This window comes from Chiloscyllium punctatum, chromosome 40 (assembly GCF_047496795.1).
Source record: "Chiloscyllium punctatum isolate Juve2018m chromosome 40, sChiPun1.3, whole genome shotgun sequence".
NCBI classification, from domain to species: Eukaryota; Metazoa; Chordata; class Chondrichthyes; order Orectolobiformes; family Hemiscylliidae; genus Chiloscyllium; species Chiloscyllium punctatum.
In genome coordinates this window covers 18,941,277-18,957,530 of record NC_092778.1, presented here as the reverse complement: position 1 = coordinate 18,957,530, position 16,254 = coordinate 18,941,277, and the positions used below count along the sequence as shown (strand labels likewise).

General features: G+C 40.2%; 1 long non-coding RNA gene across 1 annotated transcript; it reads right to left on the bottom strand.

The window, feature by feature from the left end:
• Positions 1 to 458: 458 nt before the first annotated feature.
• LOC140464409 (uncharacterized) lies at positions 459 to 9,596 on the bottom strand. The gene is made up of 2 exons (XR_011954922.1): positions 1,901 to 9,596; positions 459 to 1,717 (listed from the first exon to the last, which is right to left on the bottom strand). It is a non-coding gene; the product is annotated as an uncharacterized lncRNA (long non-coding RNA).
• Positions 9,597 to 16,254: the final 6,658 nt, after the last annotated feature.

Sequence of the window (16,254 nt, the reverse complement as noted above, 5' to 3'; positions counted from 1 at the left end):
TGATGGCTGGGGTGAGGTCAGTTCCGGAGCAGGGGAGGTCAAGCCCTTGTGAGGACTGTGAGCCCAGTATGGCCGGGTGCTTATGAACTGTGGTGTTAAACAATTAACGTCGCCTCTTTTCCACCTTTTAGCAAGAAGGACTGTAATGTTCAGCTTCTTAACTTTGTTTTCCTTTCATTCATTTTTAAAATTACATATAAATACACACACAGACACAGACAGACACACAATATATATAGACTGTGTCACAGTCACAAATGCAGTTCAGTTCTGTGCATGTGATGCAAATATGTTTTTTTGAGGAATTAAGCCATATGTTTAGAGGTAAAGGTTCAGTTTTGACCCACATCATATTTCCTGGCATTTGAGCTGTCACAAACTTCAAACTGGAATGCAAACCATTGTAGACAGCAAGAAAAGTTAGGACCAGAATCCAATCAGAATGCACTCGAAATAAATGGCAAGGAATCGCAATTTAATGAGCTTGTTAAAATAAAACAACAGGATTACAATTTTTGAAATACATTTTCTTCTATATTTGCTGTTTGCTTGCAATTACATCTGTAGAGTTATGATTTATTTTTAAAATTTATTCATGGAATACCAGCATTACTGGCTAGCCCATTTTTTTTTGCCCAACCCTTGTTGCTCTAGAGAATCACAGAATCACCAGAGTCCATACTGATCCACTGAAGAACATCTCTTTTTTTTCCCCCCAGATTCATTCCCCATCTTATCCCTGTAATCCTGTAGTCCCTATGCCTAATCCACCTAGACTGCATATCCCTGGACAATTTAGCTTGGCCAATTTATCTAAGGTGCACATTTTTGGACTGTGGGTGGAAACCCACGCAGACACCAGGCGAATGTATAAATTCCACATAGACAGTCGCTCGAGGCTGGAATCAAACATGGGTCCCTAGCACTGTGAGGCAGCAGTGCTAACCACTGAGCCACTGTGCCAACCAGAAGGTGATGGTCATCGAATCCCTACAGTGTGGAAACAGGCCATTTGGCCCAACAAGTCCACACCGACCCTCCGAACAGTGTCCCACCCAAAAAGACACCCTGTTTACATTGTCTCTGGCTGATGCACCTAACCTGCACATCTTTGGACTGTGTGAGGAAACCGGAGCACCTGCAGGAAACCCATGCAGACACAAGGAGGACATGCAAACTCCACACTGACAGTTGCCTGAGGGTGAAATTGAACCTGGGTGCCTGGCATTGTGAGGTAGCGGTGCTAACCACTGAGCCACCATGCCATCCAGTAGAAGGTGAGCTATCTTCTTAAACCACTTTAGCTGCCTCTCTACGGTACGTGGGCTGTAGTGCTGTTGGTGAGGGAGGTCCAGGATTTTGATCCGGCGACAATAAAGGATCAGCGATATAATTTCAAATCAGGATGACTGTACCTTGGAGGGAAACTTGCAGGTGACGGTGCAACCGTGTATTTGCTGCCCTTGTCCTTCTAAGTACTACAGGCTCTTGAAGGAGTCTTGATGAGTTTCTGCAGTGTGCCATGTAGATGGCATAGAGCTGTCACAGGGCACAGATACTGGAGGAAGTGAATGTTGAAAGTGGTGGATGAACTTTGAGCCTTTTTCTGAATAGTGCTGATCTTCTTCATTATTGTTGGAGCCACACTAATCCCAGAGAGATCTTCCTCACATTCCTGACTTGTGCCTTGCAGATTATGCCTATACAACACTTCTCACTGTATTTTGGAACAATAATACACATGACAATAAATAAATCAAGTAACATTCTAAACTAATTTTATACCTCGCAGTCGTAACACTTTCATCAAGAAGACATTTTTAATTCTGACTGTATAGAAGCACAAAGAAAGCACTTTAATCTCAGCACATACTTTGTAAAAGAAGCAAAATAAACTCACAGACAATGACAGAGAAATGCTAGAAATGTTGTGGAACTGCTTTGCCTTGGATTTTACTCAGTCGCTACAAAATGGATCCTTCATGAGAGGCTGAGTTTATAAAGAATATCAATACAGCTCTAAGTCAAAGCTGCTCAATTGATTGAAATCTCTTTCCACCAGTGACACACTGTGGCAACAGTGTGTATTACATACGACATGCACTGTAGGAAATCATCAAATCATCTTATATAGCAATGACCTCCACCACTTAGAAGGACAAGGTGAGCTGAATGTTGGGCTCACAACTCGAGGAGGGGTAGGGGGTGAGACCCCCTCCAAGCCATTCATTATACTGTCTTGGGACTACATTGTTTCACTGGCGCTGGGATCAAATTCCTTGCAGACACTTTCTAACAGCACCTACACTAAATGGGCGGCAGTGATTCAAGGCAGTGGCTCACCACGACCTTTTCAAGGGCAATTTTAGATGAAAAACAAATGCTGGCCCAGCCAACAACACATCTCGTCAACAAATTTTTAATAATACTCCTTTTGAGACAGAGAGTAACCTTAAGAAATTCAATAATTAGACAATAGGTTAGGTGAATTGGCCGTGCTAAATTGCCCGTAGTGTTAGGTGAAGGGATAAATGTAGGGGAATGGGTCTGGGTGGGTTGCGCTTCGGTGGGTTGGTGTGGACTTGTTGGGCCAAAGGGCCTGTTTCCACACTGTAAGTAATCTAATCTAAACATAATCTATTCTTTGCAAGTTCATGGCACAATGTTCTTTGACCAGCTTATACAGTTTGAGTGCTTAGTTATTGTAATTTAATTATAAATTCAAGTATCTTCCCCACGGCTAATGTTAATTGTTGTTTACGTTAGAGGTCTGGAGTTCTCTGGAATCCCCTCATGCATGACAGCAAGTCACTGCAATCTATCTTGGAATATGTGATTACAGGTTTCCCCCACTATGCGAAAGTATTCTTATGAAATATTCCGTAAGCCAAAATGGTGTAAAGTGAAGAAGCGTTCATTTACATGGGAAAAACTTTGCTGTTTTTCACAAAAGCAAAAATCCTCTTCGGATTTGTGAAAACAGGTACTAACGTAGGTCTTTCATAAAAGCAAAATGGCATAATGCGAACTTTTGAAAAACGGGGGATATCTGTTTGTCTGCCAAATACAGTTCAGGTTGAGAGAATTCTGAAGCTAACATTGCCAGGGACTGCTTATGTAGGGGAACCAGGAAATCAGCAGCTAGTGTTTCACAATAGGCTATCACAGAAGAACACTTGCAGCTTGAGAGATAGATACGCCTTGCCCTTCATCATCTTCCATCAGTTCCTCAATGGTTTCGGTGTTTCTAGTTGGTAAAGTTGCGGAACAAAAATTGTGGCAAAAAATAATCTTGCCCGCTCCCTTGAAGTTGCACTACAGGAAATCTTCACCAGCAACTTGTTAATTATTAATCACTTTGTCTACATGGATGATTTAGTTGTATTGAGCTAAAACTGAGAATATTTGCATCTCTAGAACAAACTCCTCAATCACCCACAAGGAGATAATTTGGTCATACGTTTGGCTAAATGTGGATTTTTGCCAAAGCAAAGGTGACTTATTTTGGCCACACTGTAGGACAGGGCAAAGTAACAGATGGAGAAGTAGGAAGAAGAGCTACTTTGAATTTTACCTTACATGAGAAGACTCAAATTTCTGCGATATATTGACATGAGTCGATTGCACCAGAAGCTTATTCTGGATTTCAACACTGCAGTGGTTCCTTTTAAAAATTTATTGAAAAATAGCAAAAATAAAAATGTGAATGGACATAGGACCAACCGATTACCCTCCACAAACTTGAAAGCTGTGCTGAGTCACACTGGGTTTACCATCACCAAATCATTCAGACAGGCTGTTGATGCCAGTGAAACTGGTGGTGGGTGCCTTTTTACATTTGAGACAAAATGGAGATTAAATAGACTGTCAGTTATTTTGCGAAGAAACTGAATGCCTGTCAACAGAAATTATCAACAGTTGGAAGAGACAGTGAATCTTGTGTTGATACAGTTACTTTGCAAATTAAATCTCCAACAACTGTGAAGAAGCTGCTATTCATACATAATTTCACTTTATTAGAAAGGTTCAGGGCAAATACTTAGTTGTTTTGTTGCAGTTTAATATTCTAGCCACACTATTTTTAAAAATATTCATTTACCTGGAAAAGGTGAATGTGTAGCAGATATTTTGTTATGATGACATGTGAATTAAGGTGAATAGCATTAATCAAATAGATTTATGTAAAATGAAGTTACAACAAAACTTATTGTGCATTAAAGTAAATATATAATTGTTGTTAATCTAATATAGAAATAGTGTTAAGAAGAACTCTTTAATGGGAATTTAAAATGCCTCTTAAGGATACGGGTGGCACGGTGGCACAGTGGTTAGTACTGCTGCCTCACAGCGCCAGAGACCCGGGTTCAATTCCCGCCTCAGGTGACTGACTGTGTGGAGTTTGCACATTCTCCCCGTGTCTGCGTGGGTTTCCTCCGGGTGCTCCGGTTTCCTCCCACAGTCCAAAGATGTGCAGGTCAGGTGAATTGGCCATGCTAAATTGCCCGTAGTGTTAGGTAAGGAGTCAATGTCGATGTAGATGTAGGGGTATGGGTGGGTTACGCTTCGGCGGGGCGGTGTCGACTTGTTGGGCCGAAGGGCCTGTTTCCGCACTGTAAGTAATCTAATGATACACTTCTGTTTTTCTTGGGGATGGTGAAAGGAAATGCAAATTTATTTATACATATATATGATAATAACATTTTTGGAAATGGATTTTAAAATAAAAATAGATGAGTGACAGTTATTTCTGTGAAGGGTGTTCTTTACAAATAACTAGGTCAGAAATGCCTTCCCGGATTATGGTTGAAATCTAACGTGTGTTCAGTGAGTAAGTAATTGCAGATGCCAGTGGTGTTAATAGAAAGATACTGTTAGATTTTTAACTGCGAGAGTAAATATTTGAATCCAGGACGAAACAAGTTTACAAATAGAATCGAGAAGACACTAGTGTGGAGGCCATAATTGAGGTTAATTTCTCTTTTAGAAAAGATTCATGGTAGTTATACCGTAAGATGCAGGCGCAGAATTTGGGCATTAGGCCCATCAAAACTCTGCCTTTCCCCATAAACTATGATTCCCTTGCTGATAAAAGGATCTATCTCAGCCTTGAATATACTTAACCCATACTCAACAGCCCTCTGCAGTACAGAACTTTACAGATTCACTCCCCTCTACCACTTCTGCACTGCAAACATTCACTAAAGAAACTTAGACAGCACCTTCCAAACTCATGACCACTTCCATCGAGAAGGACACAGGCAGCAGATCTGTGGGAACACCACTACAATCAAGTTCCCCTCCAACTCATTCATCACCTTGACTTGAAAATATATTGTTTCGTCACAGTCATTGGGGCAAACTCCTGGAGTTCCCTCCCGAAGGGTCAATCTACAGCATCGTGGACTGCGGCAGTTAAAGATGGCAGCTCACTACCAACTTCTCAAGGGCAATGAGGGATGGGCACTAAATGCAGGTCTGCCAGCGATGGTCCCGTCCCATGAGTGACTGAAAAGGAAATTCCTCCCCATCTCTGTCGTAAATGGGCATCCGTACTCTCAGATAACACACTCTGGTTCTAGAACTCTCCCACAAGAGGAAATAATCTCTCTGCATTTACTCTGTCAAGCACACTAAGAATCTTAACATGTTTCAATAAGGTCACCTCTCATTCTTTTAAACTTCAATGGGCATAAGCCAACTTATTCAACCTGGAACCGTTAACCTACTCACAGCAAGGAGATGAATGGTAGGACCCTGGGAAGTACTGATGATTGGAGTAAATGTACACTAGCCCATTAAGGTATCAGGATTAATGGCTAAAGTGATTAAGAAGGCATATAGTACATAAACCTTTATTAGCTGAGGCATAGAGTTTAAAAGCAGGGAGGTTATGCTGTAACTGTCTAAAACGTTGGTTAGGCTTTAACTATAGTACTGCATGTAGTTCTGGAATCCACATTATAGGAGGGATGTGAGGAGATTTACCAGAACGTTGTTTGGACTGGAGTATTTTAGTTATGAAGAGAGATTGGACACACTTAGTTTCTGAAAGCAGAGGGGACACGATTGAGATGCATACAATTATATGGGGCATAGATAGGGTAGACAGGAGTAAACTTCTCTCCCCTTGATGGAGGGATCAATGAACAGGGGCATAGATTTAAGGTCAGGGGCAGAAGTTTAAGTGAAGAGATAACAACAAACTTTTTCACCCAAGAGGGTGGCGGGAATTTGGAACTCACTGCCTATAAGGGTGGGAGAGGTAGAAACCTTCATGACATTTGAGAAGTATTTGGATGTACACTTGGGATGCCAGGGCATACAAGGCTATGGCCAAGTGTTGAACAATGAAATTAGAATAGCTAGGGGGTTGTTTTGACAGTGTGGATGCAATGGGCCTTTTTCTGTGCTGTAAATCTCTTTGACTTTATAACCTCCCCTTCTAAGACAGTACCTTCATACCTGGAATCTGCCTTGTTAACTCTCTCTGAACTGTTAGTATATCTTTCATTAAGTAAGGAACCCCAAAAAAGGAACACTTCATAAGGCTTTTGATTGCCTGCAGTGCCAGTATATCTTTTAGAACATAGAACAGTATAGCACAGTACAGGCCCTTCGGCCCTCTGTTGTGCTGACTTTTTATCCTACTCGAAAATCAAACTAACCTACATATCCTTCCTTTTACTATTATCCATGTGCCTATGCAAGAGTGGCTTAAATGTCCCTAACGTATCTGACTCTACTCCCACTGCTGCCAGTGCATTCCACACACCCACCACTCTCTGTGTAAAAACTCTACCTCTGATATCTTCCTTAAACCTTCCTTCAATCACCTTAAAATTATGCCCCCTCGTGATTGCCATTTCCATCCTGGGGAAAAAGTCTCTGGTTATCCACTCTATGTAGCTTAACATCGTGTACATCTCTATCAAGTTACCTCTCATCCTTCTTCGCTTCAATGAGAAAAGCCCTAGCTCCCTCAACCTGTCTTCCTAAGACATGCCCTCCAGTTCAGGCAGCATCCTGGTAAATCTTCTCTGCACCCTCTCTAAAGCTTCCACATCCTTCCTACAATGAAGCGACCAGAACCAAACACAATATTCCAAGTGTGGTCTAACTAGGGCTCTATAGAGCTGTAACATAACCTCACAGCTCTTAAACTCAATTCCTCTGCTAATGGAAAGCCAACACACCATACTCCTTCATTACAACCCTATCAACTTGGGGGGTAACTTTGAGGGATCTATGGACGTGGACCCCAGGATCCCTCTGTTTCTCCACGCTGCCAAGAATCCTGCCTTTAACCCTGTATTCTGCATTCAAATTTGACCTTCCAAAGTGAATCACTTCACACTTTTCCAGGTTGAACTCCATCCGTGACATCTCAGCCTAACTCCTGCATCCTGTCAATATCCTGTTGCAGTCAAGATTAGAGTGGTGCTGGAAAAGCACAGCAGGTCAGGCAGAGCCGAGGAGCAGGAAAATCAATGTTCCGGGCAGACTCATTCCTGATGAAGAGCTCCTGCCCGAAACGTCGATTTTCCTGCTCCTCAGATGCTGCCTGACCTGCTGTGCTTTTCCAGCACCACTCTAATCTTGACTCTGATCTCCAGCCATCTGCAGTCTTCACTTTCGCCTAATGTCCTGTTGCAACCTACAACAGCCCTCCACGATTTCCTCAACTCCACCAACCTTCATGCCATCAGCAAATTTAGTAACCCACCCTTCCACTTCCTCATCTAAGTCATTTACACATATCACAAAGAGCAGAGGTTCCAGAACATATCACTGTAGAACACCACTGGTCACCAAGCTCTAGGCTGAATACTTTCCATAAACTACAACCTTAGCTAACAGGACCAAAACTGTTCACTGTATTGTAAATCTTGTCTAAATAGTCTTCTACATTTTTAGCAGAACTCTCCTATTTATATACTGCTTTCTTTAAACTAAAGCTGAATATGCCATTGGCTTGCTCTATTATCTGCTGAACTTGGATGCTAGCCTTTTCTGATTGGTGCACATGGACTTCTAAATCCTGACGTGCTATAGCTTTCTGCAGTCTTGCTCCATTTAAATAAGATCTCATTCCTGCCAAAGTGCTTAACCTCACATTTTCCCATATTATATGCTATCTGCCAAGTTCTTGCCCATTCACTTAACCCATCTATATCCCTCCATTGAATCTTTGTGTTAGCCTCATCATCTGTCTTCTCATCTATTGTTGTATCATCTGCAAACTTGGTGCATTAATTTCCTTTATCCAAGTCATTAATAGAACATAGAAAAATACAGCGCAGTACAGGCCCTTTGGCCCTCGTTGCGCTGATCCAAGCCCACCTAACCTACACTAGCCCACTATCCTCCATGTGCCTATCCAATGCCCGTTTAAATGCCCATAAAGAGGGAGAGTCCACCACTGCTACTGGCAAGGCATTCCATAAACTCACGAGTCGCTGAGTAAAGAATCTACCCCTAACATCTGTCCTATACCTACCACCCCTTAATTTAAAGCTATGCCCCCTCGTAATAGCTGACTCCATACATGGAAAAAGGTTCTTATGGTCAACCCTATCTAAACCCCTAATGTAAATAGAAAGCAAATAAATATGGGCCTGTGCCACCCCACTAATTACAGATTGCCATCCTGATAATTCTCCCACTTCTCCTAAATCTTGGCTTCTATTTGTTAGGCAATCTTATGTCCATGGTAATATAATACCATAAGGTCAGAGTTTAAAATGCAATATCTTATCAAGCAACATTTGGAAATCCAAATATATTGCATCCATTGGTTTCCCATTATCTATCCTATTTCTTACCACCTCAAATAATTCTAATGAATTTGTCAGGCATGATTTCCCCCTTCATGTAGCTATGCTAACTCTACTGGATTATTTTATGTATTTATAAATGCTGTGCTCTTAGATCCTTTATAATATATACAAATATTTCCCAGGATAGGTGTTAATCAAACTGGCCAATAATTATCTGTTGTTTTTTTCTTGCTCATTTTTAAAAAATATATCAGCATTACATTAACATTATCAAATCTTCAGGGATTTCCCCAGAATAAAATGGATTCACTATTTTGATGTGTATTTCATTAATATCCTCTGGATTCAACTCAACAGACCCAGAGGGCTTATCTGCCTTTAGCCCCTTTAGTTTCCATAATACTTCTTCTTTAGTGATATTCATCTACGTTCACTGTAATTTTTGTTCCCACTGTGTAGACATCCATGTGCAGCAATAACTTCTGCAACTGGGTGCCGATGTCTTGACATGCACAGGACCTCCACATTGCCATATAGCTTAGCAGGATAAGTGGATATTGCATTTATTCCCCCTCCCACTTTTGACCCTTGATTAAGTATTTTTGGAATGTCAGGAGTGCTCTTCTACTGTGAAGACTGATGGAAAGTACTTATTCAACTCCTCTGCCATCTTCAGGTTCTGCACCTCATTCTCCAAGGGGCCTCTGCTCACTTAAGCCTCTCTTCACTCCCTCCCTGTCTACATAGGAGCTCTTGGTGTTCATTTTGACATTACTTCCTCATTTACCCTCAAAGTTTTTTTTTTGGGGGGGGGGGGGGCATCTTTGTTGCTTTTAAAACTTGCCCAATCCTCTGTATTACTCCTATATATATGCTTGTCACAATATATGCTTGTTCTTTCAACTGATTGCATTTTCCTTGGTTTGGCTTCTCTCCTTAGAATCTTTCTTTCTCACTGGATATATCGTGCTGTGAACAATTAACGTTTTGCTTTAAATTTGTCACATGTTCCTCAACTGCTTTTTTTGCTAAACTTTTTCAACTCTTAAACCATTCCAGTCGAGGTAATCACTTATAAAGACTATCAAATAATTCAGAAATAGCATATTTCTGAACTACTCGAAATAGCCCTACAAACCTTAAACCTTATTTAGTTGAGCATTAATTATCTAAGATGCAGTTGTGACAGAAACCTATGAAATTCAATCCTGACAGTGACAGGCAGGCAGATAACCACTTGGATATCCACAAGGAGATTGAACGATAGAAAACCTGCAGGTGGAACAGGTGCTGATTTTAGGAAATAAAGAGATGTACAAAAATGAATAAAGCAAAAAAGGTTAGAAACAAAAAAAAGGCTTCCACTGCAATAAGACCAAACATACCAAAGCCCATTGCTGCATGCGCAATGTTCAAGGAATCCTCAGGGGAAAAAAAAAGGACAGAAGAAAGGGAATAGGAATTGAAACTGCAACTATTTTACAAAAAGAACGTATTTACTTTTGAAAAGTGAGAAATTTCTCAAGACAACAAAGAAAATCCCTCCAGAAGTAATGAGAATCAGATCACTACAGGTTCAGAATATTTTATTTCAAGAGGAGAGGTATTTTTATGTGCTTCAACTCAAGGAAGTGCACCAATAAAGTTATGGAGAAACATTGGAGCAGGTTAGTCACGAATGCTGACTGGTAATACTACATCGCCAGGAGGAGTTAGGATGAAATAATAATGAGGTATATTTGGAGATTACAAATCAACCCCATTGTACAGAGTTGGACTACAGAGTGACGTAGTAAACAGAATTGTAACAGGAATAGTTAAACAAACCTTTATAAAAGGAATTGAGTTTATTTGTGGAATTGGTCTTGCTGGTTCAAAACTCAGCTTCAGTAGGTGGTGTTAAAAATAAGTGGAGGTGAAAGAAACTGATGTCACATTCTGGAACATTTGGATTATTTATTGACTGTGTTCCATAGAATTAGACAGGAAAAGGAGCTAAAGTTACAGCACAGGGGAATGCAGATGCTTCAGCCAAAGTAAGCAGCAACAGGAAAAGAAAAACGCAAAGCTACACTCTTCCAAGATAGATGGTACAAATAGAAATAAATTAACATAATTTGATAGCTATTACATACAAGTGGTTTAAGGGTTACCAAGTCTGGGAATTCAAAGATCATTGATGTACTGGAGGAATAGGCAAAAAGGTAAAGGAGTCAGGGTGGTTTAGTTAATAAAGGGTGCTATTGGTACAGCAGTGAGTAGTGATATAGGTGTAGGAGATTGTGACGTGAAACCAGAACAGGGAAAGGGTTAGTATTGATGGGGAAAAGGCAAGAAAGTAGAATAAAGGATTAACGGACCAGGCATGATCTCAGTGAATGGAGAAGACTCAATGAGCTGAATAGCCCCTACTTCTGTTCCTACCTCTTATGGTCTTATACTTTGGGTGGAAATAAGGAACAGCAAAGTAAACGAGTCACAGGTGGTAGTCACCTTTCGGCCAAAGAGTTGCCTCACAAAGTATAATTGGGAAATAATGCAAGTGTATGAAAAGGGCACTGTAATTCTCATGGGCTACTTTCATCTTCACAGTGACTGGACAAATCAGATTGTCAAGGGCAACATGGAAGATGAACATGTAGAGTCGACTATGGATTATTTTTTAGAAGCAATTTGTTACAGAATCTATGCATTTCTGGCGATTTTAGATCTAGTAAATGTTTAAATGATATAGGATTCATAAAAGATCTCACAGTTAAGGATCATCTGGGGTAAGTGATCATAAGGTAGAATTTCAAATTCAGTTGGTGAGAAAAATCAACGGTCTCAACTTTTAAATTAGGGCAATTAGTTCTTAAAATCGAAACAGACCGCTTGGTCAAACAAGTCCACGCTGAACATAATCCCAAACTAAACTAGTCCCAACTACCTCCTCTTGGCCCATATCCCTCCAAACCTCACCTATTCATATATCCATCCAAACGTATTAAACGTTGTAATTGTACCTATATCCACCACTTCCTCAGGAAGCTCATTCCACATTTGAACCACCCTCTGTATAAAAAAAAACTTGTCTTTGGTGTCATTTTAAATCTCTCGCCCTCACCTTAAAAATGTGCCCTGACTCTTTGAATCTGAGAAAGAATAGTCTAAGATGGGCTGCAAAAATAGACTAAGGGGAAAGTCAGTGGATGAGCAGTGACAAACATTTATACAGTTATTTTGTCACACTCAGCAAAAATCTATTCTGGTCAAAAAGGATTCGAGGAGAAGATGAACTATCTGTGATTAACAAGAATAGTCAAGAGCATCCAATTAAAAGCTAAGGTTATACAAAGCAGTGAAAATTAGTGGGAGGCCAGAGAATTGGGAACATTTTAGAAATCAGCAGTGGATGACTAAAAGTTACAAATGGAGCAGAAAGTAGAGTATGAAATTAAACTGGCAAAAAACAGAAACAAGAGTTTCTACAGGTACATAAAGAGAATACTAAACTAAATGTGGGACCCTGTAGGATGCAACCAGGAAATCACAGATCTTAAACCAATTTTTTGTACTGATCTTGATATTTGAAGACACTATAAATATTCTAAAGATAACAGATAAGCAAGATGCTATTAGAAAGAGTCTTTATCACGAGGGACAATGTATTTGATAAACTAATGAGACTAAAGACAGGCAAATTGCCAAGACCTAATAATCTGTATCTATGAGTTTTAAAGGAATTGGTTCAGAGACAATAGTCATTGTTTAAAATATTCCTGAACTCAATGGATTCCAGGAATGTTCCAGCACTTTGGAAAACTGTTAAGATGATACTTCTGTTCAGCAAGGGGATGGAGACAGACTCTAGCCAGTTAACATCTATCATTGAGAAAATGCTAAAGCTCAGCAGAATTCTCACTCCTCATTCTTATGTTCTAATGGTCGTGTTCAGCCAATCTGGGAAAAGTGTTTGCAACACTTCACTGAACGTTTTGATAGGCCATTTAAAAACAGTCATAATTTGGTTAAAATCAATTTGTCAACGTGAAAGCGACTAATTGCAGGGCAAAACAAAATAGCAAATTAGCCCACATCTAAGACAAGATTCTGTGATATAATTTTTTTTTGGGGGGGGGGGGGGGGTGGAGAGGAAGGAGGAAGAGAGAAAGAGAGGAAAGTAAAGACATGACGTATATGTATCAGTTATGTACCATACATGTTTTAATATCACTTTTGGAATTTGTATTTCAAAATATAAGCTGGTGGATGTTGGGTTATGACTTTAAAAATTCTGGTCAAACAGCAATACCAGGACAATGATTGAAATCAAATATTTCATTAGAAAGCAGGTAACTGCAGAAACCAATTAATAGAAAGACATATACACTTAGATTTACAACAGCTTTTCAAACGCACAAGGCCATTTGATTTGTTTTCAGAATCTAAAGCTGAACAAGTTTTCTTTGTAGGCTTAGTTCAGAAGACACCAGTGTCGAGTTTAAAAGGTTTAGTTTATCTCCTAGGAATAGGATTTAGGGTAATACATGAGCAAGTTACCTCAACAGAAATCTTTGTGGTATGTCTAATCCAAGAGAGTTTCATTAGAAACAGAAAACATTCAGAATCTCAGATTTGTGAAAAGTTATCAGCCGATTTGGAAGACTCATTCACGTTCTCCAGCAATAAATTGTCAGTTAAGCAGAACACAACCGGAGCTCTGAATAAGTCATAACAGACTTTACAGCATCTCTCTCCAAATGTCCCAATGTGCCCTTGCACTTTTTAAAATTTCAGATTTCACATATCTGCAGTGCTTTGCTTTTATATGTTCTATCAAGCTAGATTTCATTTTGGGATTGGAGTTGGTTAATTATTAGTGTCATCAGTGGGAATCAAAAATAAATAAGGGATAACTTGAGCACTCTAATTTAATTGAGATGGGGAACTGAAAAATGGCTTATCAGGATTATTGCACTAAGAGGTTCAGAGGGAAAAAATCTTCCTTTATTGACTAACATTTATTGACAGGTTAACAGAGAGAGTAAACACAGAAATGCAGTAGATGTAATTTATGTAGATTTTCACAAGACCTTTAAGATGTCCCATAATATCCTAAAGACTAAGGTCAGAGAAAATTAGTGATTAAATGTCAAGATTGCCATGTCTTAATGACAGCCAGCAATGTAAAGGGTGGGAGTTCAGAATATTTAAAGTGGATGTAGGTTTGCTCGCTAAGCTGGAAAGTTTGTTTTCAGACGTTTTGTCACCATACTAGGTAACTTCATCAGTGAGCCTCTGGATGAAGTGCTGGTGGCGTGGCCCACTTTCTATATGCTTAGGTTTCCTTGGGTTGGTGACATAATTTTCTGTGGTGACGTCATTTCCTGTTCTTTTCTCAGGGGGTAGTAAATGGGATCCAAGTCAATGTGTTTGTTGATAGAGTTCCGGTTGGAATGCCATGCATCTAGGAATTCTCACGTATGTCTCTGCTTAGCTTGTCCACTAGATTGACAATATTGTCCTTGATGTTTGGTGTATGAGTCTTTAGGTCTTTTAATAGTGTAGTCAAGTGTTTATTAGAAGAACCAATGATACATACACCAAACACCACTAACTTCATCACCAAGGACAATATTGTCAATCTAGTGGAACTATGCCTAATCACCCACTGGGAGCTCTGATATCAGGGTTCTTAGCAGAGGCAATAATGCAGAGACTCTAACAAACAGCTCTGCCAAACATCCAAACCAAACTCTGGGTCCGCTATGTGGATGACACCTTTGGCATTCTAAACAAAACAAATTAGAGGAAACCTTCAAGACCATCAATAATACCCTTACTGGCATAAAATTCACTAAAGAGGAGGGAAACAACAACAAACTGCCATTCCTAGATGTCGCAGTAGAGCGAACAGCCAATGGGGATCTTCAAACCAACGTCTACAGGAAAACAACACATATGGACCAAATACTGAACTACAGAAGCAATCATCCCAAACCCACAAACGAAGCTGCATTAGAACATTATTTCAACGAGCCACCACACACTGTAGCACAGATGAACTACCAAGAGCAGAGGAAAATCACTTATACTGTGTATTCAAAAAGAACAGGTACCCAATGAACACAGTCCGTCGATTTCTCAGCAACAAATCCAAACAAGCAGACAAAACATGTCCACAAACCCTGGCCACTCTCCTCTACATCAAAGGCATCTCGGAATGACTGCCAGACTATTTAGACCCCTTGGCATCATGGTAGCCTACAAACCCACCAACACACTAAATGATGTGTGAACTTGAAAGAACCTATACAGATAACAAGCTAAACTAATGTCATTTACAAAATACCTTTCAAGAACTATAACAAACACTACACATTGGACAACCAGGCAGAAAGCTAGCTACCAGGATACATGAACATCAACTAGCCACAAAAAGACATGACCCACTCTTACTAGTATCCTTACATACAGATGAGGAAGGACACCACGTTGACTGGGATAATACGTCCATCCTAGGACAAGCCCAAACATAAACACTCACGAGAATTCCCAGAAGAATGGCATTCGATCCTGAACTCTATCAACAACCACATTGATTTGGATCCCACTCACCACCGAGAAAAAGAACAGGAAATGACATCATCAACCCAAGGAAACCTAAACACAAATAGAAAGCGGGCTATACCACCAGTACTTCATCTGGAGGCTCACTGATGAAGTTACCCAGTATGGTGACGGAACGTCTGAAAATGAACCTTCCAGCTCAGCAAGCAAACCTCATCCAGAACCTTAACCTGAGCTACAAATCTTGAGGGTTCTCAAAACTTGCTAACAATGATCAGTGCTAGTACCACCGCTTTCACAAGCTATCACAACCATTTGGACTCTGAAACGAAAGCACCATTTCTAACATTCTGAATTACACCAATTTGGGAAAACTGAATGAGGGCTCAACTAGATAGTGATGGACATTAATAAACTTAGAGAATGGATAAATAATTGGTAAATTAAGTTCAATACTGATAAGTGACAGGCATTAAGCTCTGGTTAGAAAAGGCGAAGTCACAGGTTGTATGGTCTAAATAATTTGTGTGATGGGGTAGAAAGGATTCAGGGTACAAACTGACCAATCCCTAAAATGATGCACCACATGTTAACAAGGCCATTTATGACAGATTGGACAGACTGGGGTTATTTGCCTTGGAACAGCTGACACTGAGGGGGGACATGATAGAGATGTATAAAACGGGGGAGGGAGGCATAAATAGGGTAAACAGGAAAAGGCCTTTCCCCTTATTGGAGGGATCAATGGCCAAGTGGCACAGATTTAAGGAGTACGAAGTTTACAGGGGATATATACTGCAACAGTCATAACATTAAATAGTATTTAGATGTGCATTTGCAATGTCAACTCGGTAAAAACAATGACTGCAGATGCTGGAAACTAGATTCCAGATTAGAGTGGTGCTGGAAAAGCACAGCAGTTCAG